The following is a 6,586-nucleotide window of genomic DNA, read 5'->3' as shown; positions in this document are numbered from 1 at the left end:
GTTTCACCATGTTGACCAGGATGGTCTCGATCTCTTGACCTCGTGATCCACCCGCCTCGGCCTCCCAAAGTGCTGGGATTACAGGCTTGAGCCACCGCGCCCGGCATATTCTGCTTTTCAAATCCTCTCTGCTCTCCGCTTCACTCCTCGAGGGGTGTTGAATGCCTCTAAGTCACGAGTCATACAAAAGAAATTGCCTTAAACCAATGAATCTGGAGGCATTATAAAATGGAGTACTTACTCATGACAGGCAAGTATCAGAATTTTTTTAAAACAAATAAATATTTCTTGGGCATTGAACCACTCAGAACAGTGGCAAGTATTTACTTGCAGGAAGCTTCAGAGGAAAAGCCAACAGCTCCAATGACCAGGTGAATAAAACATGTATGTTATCACTCTACAAATCCACAGCTACAGATGTAACACATACATGTACTTCTACTTTCAATAAAAATTATAGTCCCATTTTCCCTGCCATTTTTACAAGCATAATTTTGGGAAATACCTTCTTTCAGGCCATTACTTTTCAGGGCACACTTTCATATAACACTCTTTAGCCTCATTTCCTAACCTCATATGCTATTTTGTGTTTAGCATTGGGATGGATTTTTCTAGATAAAAGTGGAAATGAATGTCAATATGGAATAAATGGCAATCATGTCCAGTATCAGTCACATCAGAGGAGCAAAGCTGGCATTCTAAATGAAAATTACTCTATCCAGTATATCTGTTAAATCTGTCATATGGAAATGGAGGCTGTTCCATAACCATCTCCAAAGAACTATCTTATCTTTCTCTAGATCAAATGTAAAACAGAAGAGTTCAGGGGTCTCTACCATTTCCACGTTACACAAGAACTGGAGAAGCAAGTATAAAGTGGCTGGTTCAAACTATAAACCTGAGGCAGGTGATATGTGGTAGAAAAAACACTGACCCTAGGCTGAGAAAAGACCGGAGTTTCTATGGCCATGAATCTACTGAGACTGTGTTACCTTCCACAAACCTTTCAAATCTCTCTCAGAACCTCATTTTTTTGTTCTGGTATGAAATTATAACTATGCCTTAACAACCTCAGAAAAAAAAAAACAAAAAAACAAATAAATGTATTCTCTGAGGTCAAAAGTGGTTGATTTAAAGATTAGCCCATGGTTTCAAGCCATTCCAAATCTCTACTATTTTTGAGGGTAACAAAGAAGGTTATGCACAGGATACACCAGGAACTATGAATGAAATAATGCGATGGCAAACATAAGGAGACCATGCAGTGGCTCATCTGCAGCAATAATGCTACCCTCACCTAGAGGATGAAACTTCTTTTCTATGTTTGTTCTGAGATACCAACCACATTCTAAGTCCTTTAAGGGAGGGAGCTCTATTTTATTCTCTTTTCTCTTCTAGGGTGGTTAACTCCCCCGATATAGATTGGTGATTACTAAGTGCCCATTCACTGATGAAAAGAAGAGGGATGTGGGTTATATGAGACAGTGAGGAAGAGTTTGAATGAAATAAAAGAATTAGTCACCAAAGGAAGTTACACTGTTTCTTGGGCTCACTGAATTTCTACATCATGAAATTGGTTTTCTCTGTATTCTCTGATTACCATTACTAGCACAACAGAATAGCTGTTTCTTCAATCAAGTGATAGATGGCTAACCTTTCCATCAAACTTGGTGGCCCTCTAAATTCAGGCTATAGTTATTACAGAGTGGTATGACTTAGTCCATCCTACCTTAAACCAAGGGCTTCCTGCAAATCTCACCCATCCTTCTATTTCTTTTAGAGTTTGTTTGGCCTGAGCAAATTCTTGCTTCCTGCTTTTCATAAACACTCACTGTTATGATTTTGGCTTCTCCCACTGAGTCACTTATGTTGGACAGTCAGGGGGAGAATGTCTTCTACCTCCTGGACTGATGCCCTTATGCCTTCAAAGGCAGCTGGTATCACTTTTGAAATTGAGACATCTTAGGCCTGGACCACATTGTCCCAGGCCAAATAGCCTGAAAGTAATAAAGTCAAGTCGTGGGATCCAAGAAGCTATGTTGCCTGCTTTTCTCTTTTTGGAAAAAAAAAAAAATTACCAAATACTGTAAAAGGAGGTAAAGGGGAATTACTAGCTAGTTTCTATTTTCAGACAATCTCAAGGTATCTGACAGAAGCTCCCTTATATTAGTGCCTTAAGGATCCTCTGCTCTATTAGTAGTAACTGAATCACCTGGAAACCCTGTATGCAGATTTCTGGGATTTTTCCTTGACCGACTGAATCAACGTCTCTTGGGAGGGAAGAAAACTTAAATAAAATAAATAATTCTGTACATTATTTCCAGAAGCAGGTGCATTATTGAAAATAAAAAGAACTGGCCTCTCATCTTCCTGGTTAACTGGTGGCACAGTGATTTCAGATTTCTCCTAGTTTTGTGGCCCCTCAGGGACAAAGAATAATGCCTCTCCTCCTTCAAACGCTACTTCACCCCTGCCCCAGATCATGGAATATCCCTTCCAATCCTACTCCCTCCCTTACCAGCACCTCATCTTTAAGAGTTTGCAGGGACAGGAAGGTGGGAGGGATTATGGAAAACTGTGTCTAGAAATGAACAAACAAATGGCCAGTGGTCCAAAAGACTAATGACATCTCTTGGCTTGAGAAACCCCAAGACCTCAAATCCTAGCTCACACCTTTTTCATCATCCTAACAGTAGCTAGGCCCTGCAGCTGTGGTGAATCAGCGGGACACCCGAACAGCGGTTTCATGATCATGTCTCTTAACTCTCTAATCAGAATTGCTGAAAACAATATTAAATAATACTTATATTGAAGAGCATCTTGCTTTTCGTCCCTATGGAGGAGCCCCCTGCTTTTACCGGGGAAAGGTATGAACTTGTAGAATGGGCCTGGCCTACTTGTAGATTAGGCAGCAAAAGCCTAATTTGTTTGTCTGGGACCAAAGAAAGCAGAGCTGAAAATGGAGAGGCACCCCGAGAGGAGAAAGACCTACAATCTTTGCACTGAAATGCTTAACTGTTCTCAAGGGGCCAACCAAAGAAGAGCCAAGTACACGACGGTGGATTGACAGGTGGAAGACAATACCCATACGTCGGTTTCTCGATTAACGTTTACACTCTGAGAATTTTACCAGCATAAAAGAAAAGTCTTTAGAATAACGGAGTGAGTGAGGAAATGCGTCTCTGGCTGAAAAGACAAGCAGATCTTCAAATACCGGCGCTGGGCAGGGCAGTTGAATGGGTTCAGGAGCGCGTTAGCCTCTCGGCTTGCGCAGTGGGATGCGCTTGCTTCTTAGTCCTGGTTCACTGCTTCAGGTGCCTCAGGCCCCAGCCCAGCCTTCCCTGAACAACCCCACAGCTCTCCCGCCGCCGCCTCCAGCTTCCCCTCCCCTTGGCATTGCTTGGCTTTAACTTTGCGCAGCTTCTTTTTTTGCTGGGCCGGTTGCTGGGAGGTGCAGTGGGCAGTGGCGGCTCCCGCTGCGCAGCTGGGGGAGGAGAGGGGCCCGGGCCGAGTGCGGGAGGCGGCGAGAGACGCTCGCTACTGTGAGCTCTGCTGGTGGGGGGCCGAGGAAGGCTGTCGTCGAGGAGGAGGCCGAGGTTGAGGAGGCCGGGGAGGGGTGATGATGGTGTTAAATGTGGCCGCGCAGCTCCCCGGGGAGCTGCCTGAAAGGAGAGTGCGCTCACCAGCTGACAGCGCGTGCTCCGCTCCAGACGCTCCGCACCGCGGCCAGGAGCCTCTGCCAGCCCCTCTATTGTCAACCGTTCTCTAATTAAGAAACACTCACATTACGGCAAACCACCCCCACGCTTCTTGGTTCCTGTCCTTTTCTTTATACTCCTCCGACTTCTCTCCTCCCCCGTCTCTCCCCTGCTTCCAAGGATTTAACCCATTCCCCTCTCAGTTCTCCCTTTCTCCTTAGGGGCCTAGTTGGAGAAGGACAGGAACCTCAGTTTTGGCGTCTGGGACTCTGCTTGGCCTAGGGGTGAGGGCGGTTAGTGAATGTAAAGTCAACAATATCGAGAAAAAATTTTGCCTTTTCTACATCCTTCTCCCCACAACTCTCTCACAAAAATAACTGCAAGCAATTCAGCTCCGACTGGTTATCTGTAACTGTCACCAGCACTTGCTGGGTTTTCTAGATTGCAATTGACAAGTCTAGATTATAAGTGATAAGCGCATCTGCTACTTTTGCTTTCCAATTCAGGTTTGTAATTGGCAAGAAGAATTTGATAATCTTTTTCTTGAACTTTCAAATGAGCAAAGGAGAGAAATATTACAAGCTATTTTTGGTAAAAGACCTCTTACTTGGTTCAAGTACTCTACTTACTTGGTTCAAATACTCTAAAATCAATTGAAAGGCCTTATGAAAATATTGGTCATTCATTGGTTAAGATTTAGAAAATTAACCTTCCCCTTCTTTTCTGGTCAAGTTGGACCCCCAGTTAGCAATGTCCCATAGAAATCGTGTTTAAACTTGTCCCTTGCCAAAACTGATCTTCCTTCAGCTCTCCGTGAAATCAAGTAAGTTTCCCAAAGTGTGCCGAGCCAAAACCCTCCACAAATAAAAGTGCTGGCGGGGTGGGAGGCGAAGGCAGAATATAAAGCAAGCTGCTTAAAATATATAAAACTCTAGAAAGCACCAGCAGTGTTGCAAAAGACTAACCCGATTTATCTATCTTCATTACTTTAAGAAATGCTGCCTCTTTGTTTGTTTGGGTGATATTAAGCATGCTTAACTTGCACACATAGTTGATTCCTTTGCTAGTATCTTGGATACTTGGATCTGACTTTGGAAGGTAGAAGCTAATTGCTAATAATGGAGAGAAAGGAACCAGTCAGCATGGCAGAAGTGGTCTGGCATATGGGGAATGAGCACTCAGAAATACTCAATATTCAAGTTTCCAAAATATTAATGAGATTATAGCAACCTGCAGCTATACGTTACAGCTTGTTAATGGAGTGTAAGAGAGCGAGCTGCCAAACGTTTGTTATGCAAACTCCATAGCAGAACCTTAAAATGGAAATGTGATTGTACATCTCTTTCAAAGAAATGCCAGCATTAAAAAAGAAAAAAAGAAATAAAATGGAGAGAAAAGAGGTTAAAGCTCTCATTTGAACTTTGAGCACTCAATTCACCACAGTGATTTGACTTTTTGTGCATGTCTTAATGGGTTAGTAAAATTCATCCTCCCTTTTCAATCAGTGTGATGTAATATTTCCAATTCTATATTGTTATAAATACTATATCAGTATGGTATTTCCGATATTTTGTTATGGTTGTTTTTCTCTTGAGAAGAAATGTAAAGAATGTCCTTAAATGAAGCTGAGTTTATCTCCAATTCCTATATAATGTCACTAATATTTAAAAGTATAAATAACCACATCTTGTGGTGGTAGAGTCCCTTCCCCCCAACATTTGGATAGCTGTAGCTCTTATCTATTGATTTTCTCAGAGAAAAAAAATTATGAGAGCCTTGACCTGGTGGTCAGGAGTAATAAGATCAGTTGTGAATATTGACACTTTCTAGCAGTGTGATTTTGGGGGCAAATTAGGAACAGAAGTTTCCTCATTTATAAAAGCTGTGAAGGAAGATGTTCCTGATATTCCTTCTGTTTTGCAATTTCTACGAGCCCATGAAAAATCGTAACATTGGACAATGTCTTCCTCCTCTTTGATTGACACAAAATGCACATAAATGTTTTTGAAAAAATGAAACATAGATTTTCTTTGAGGAAAAAAGAAATCACCTTTTCCTTCCTCTTGTCCTTTTCTGACTCAGATTCATAACAGGTAAGATGAGTCTAGGTCCTTGTCACATGCATGCGAGCACACTAAGCAAATAACTGTAAAAATATGCGTACTCTCATCCCGAAAGTTTGCTGTATGCCCATAGCGGTTGGGTCTCCTTGTTGAGAGAGAAATGGAAATGTGTTAGAAGCAATAGCTTGATTTATTCAGCAGCCCGAAGATTCCTGATGTTTATCGTGAACACAGCAAACTTGGTGAGTGCAAAAGGTTATCTAAGGGACAGGTGCATTATTTCTGCCCTGGAAAGTGTCACCAGCCGCCTGCTCGCTTCTCCCAGAGAGCTAGCGGAGGTTCTCCGCCTCTTGGTCGGCTTCCACTGAAAGCCACAGATACCCAGGTGGTCAGTAAAAAGCTGGTTCCGCAGTTTCTTACTGGAGATCAGAACCTGCGCTCCCTCGCTCATTACTCTTTCTGCAAACCCACTTTGTGGCGCATTCCTTTTCCTTTTTGGCGCTCTCCTCTTTTCAAGGTGCCAGGAGGAAAAGAGGATGCAGGCGTGATCACACTAACCTTCCCACGCTCTTTTTGGTGCTTCATTTCCCCGCAATTTGTTATCCCACTGAGGCCATGAGAGATAAAAGGCTTGGCTTAAAATCGACGTCTCAAATTCAACGATGTTTATCCAGGGGCGTGTCGCCGAATATTTAGTTTAATAAATAGTTCTCTCAAGTGTGCCAAATTAATTTTTTTATTCTACTACCTTCTCTATTTCTCTCTCTCTCCACACACACACACACACACACACACACACACACACACATACACACACAATTAGCT

Source organism: Cebus imitator, unplaced genomic scaffold (genome assembly GCF_001604975.1).
Source record: "Cebus imitator isolate Cc_AM_T3 unplaced genomic scaffold, Cebus_imitator-1.0 Scaffold144, whole genome shotgun sequence".
NCBI classification, from domain to species: Eukaryota; Metazoa; Chordata; class Mammalia; order Primates; family Cebidae; genus Cebus; species Cebus imitator.
The sequence above is the reverse complement of the archived record's forward strand: the minus strand, read 5'-3'. Positions refer to the sequence as shown.